This window comes from Egretta garzetta, unplaced genomic scaffold (genome assembly GCF_000687185.1).
Source record: "Egretta garzetta isolate BGI_Z169 unplaced genomic scaffold, ASM68718v1 scaffold597, whole genome shotgun sequence".
Taxonomy (NCBI): Eukaryota; Metazoa; Chordata; class Aves; order Pelecaniformes; family Ardeidae; genus Egretta; species Egretta garzetta.
In genome coordinates, this window is record NW_009260353.1 from 99,044 (window position 1) to 100,870 (window position 1,827).

The window sequence follows — 1,827 nt, forward strand, 5'->3', positions numbered from 1 at the left end:
GGTGTCCCCGGGCGCACGGGGCGGAACTGCCTGGCTGGGGGCCCCCGATGGGCACAGGCATCTTGGGCCCCTGGGCTAAGTTGCCGCCATCTTCGTCCTGGAGAAACACTTTTTTGGGGGGAGCTCTGCCTTTTGCGTCATCTCCTCCCGCGCCGAGATCTCTCTACCCTGGCGCATTGGCAGCAGCAGCGAACTCTGCCTCCTCCTGCCTGAGGAGGAGGAGGAGGAGGAGGAGGAGGAGGTGGGAGAGGCACTGGGGACCACATGGCCCCTCCAAAGGGCTTCCTCAGTGCAACTCTTTCTACTCGTCTCACCAAAGGGACTGCTTGGTACCACCCTCCTTCAGGGTCTCCTTCCCTTTGTGGCCCTGAAACACCATGTCCACGCAGGATGGTGGCTGGAGAGGTCTATCCTCGTCACAGCAAATCACACACGGCATATGAAACTCTAGGCAGGTTTTGGCCCCACAGTAAACGGCCGGAACACCGCTGCCCATCAGAGAGCTGGAAAGCATAGTGCCCTTAAACCCCAAGCTCTTCTCCCAAGAGAAGTTTTGCAAAACCCTGGTCCAGCACACGAGCTGGGTGAATTCTGCCAGTCTGTGCATTTCCCCTTTTAGATGTCACTGCCTGGAGAGAGAGAGAGGCTTAACTCTCCCAGGAGGGTGGTGAATCACTGATGATCTCCACTGAGACCCACAGCAGAGATCCCACCGCCTTCCAGCCCCAACCAGCAGGGTCTCTTGCTTAAATAAATATACTGTTTGGTCACTCCTAAGTTACCTTCATCTTGCTTGCTGACGCACCTTAACATAGCAGCAACAGAAAAACTTGGATCCCGCACAAGGCAGGAGAAGGTGCAAGCTAGAGGTTGAACATTCTCAGATGAAGACCTGGAGTTACAAGGTCTTCCTTTTGAGACATCAGGTATGCTATCTGGCCATAGCATAACCAAGACTTGTATTTTAATTGCTCCATTGGACCGGGGGAAGGATAAGAGGCCCTACCTTTCCTTGTGCCGGAGGCTTCCACCATCCTGGGGGTGAGGGACCATTTAAAACTGCTAATGGCCCTCGAATGAGGTGCACAGTGTATTCCAAAAGGTGGCTTTTCCCCATTATTTGTTTGAAGAAAGATTCCTTCACAAACACAGCCATGGTCTACAAGCCGATGTAGATCGCTGGCAACTCTCTAATTCAGCTTCAAAAGGTGTGGTGGGAAGAAATCTGAAAACTAAACCGTATCAGAGGAGGACAAAACTTTTCTGACTGCAGCTGTCGTTAACCGAGGCGTGAGCTTACCAAGGAATGTGCTGGAATTTCCGTCACTTTGAGTAATAAATCAAGGCTGGATGTCTTTCAAAAGGAGATGGTATACCTCAAACAGAAGACGCAGACCCAAGGGAGGAATTGCTGAGCGAGGTTCCATGCCCTGTGTTATGCTGGGGGTCAAAGCACATTATCATAATGGTCTCATCTGGCCTTAAAAGATCTATGAGTCAAATTCTACACCGACCAGAAGTTATCTGTGGATTTTATCTTGACAGACTATTTAAAGACACAGAAATAAGTGCCAATATTATAAGAAAAAGTCTACAGTACTCAAATCAGAATACATCTTTGCAATTCTCAGTCAATCAGCTCACACCATCTGCTAATGGTACATTATTAATTTTGGTCTTGGAGCTTTGATTACAATGATTTGACATACTGGGCCCTGTACCATATCTGCATTTTTGTAATGCTGTCTGTTCTAGGACAAGACCGTGACCGAGCTTTTAAAAGGGAATCAGAACAACTTAACTTCTCTAACATGTAGTGCCATTTAT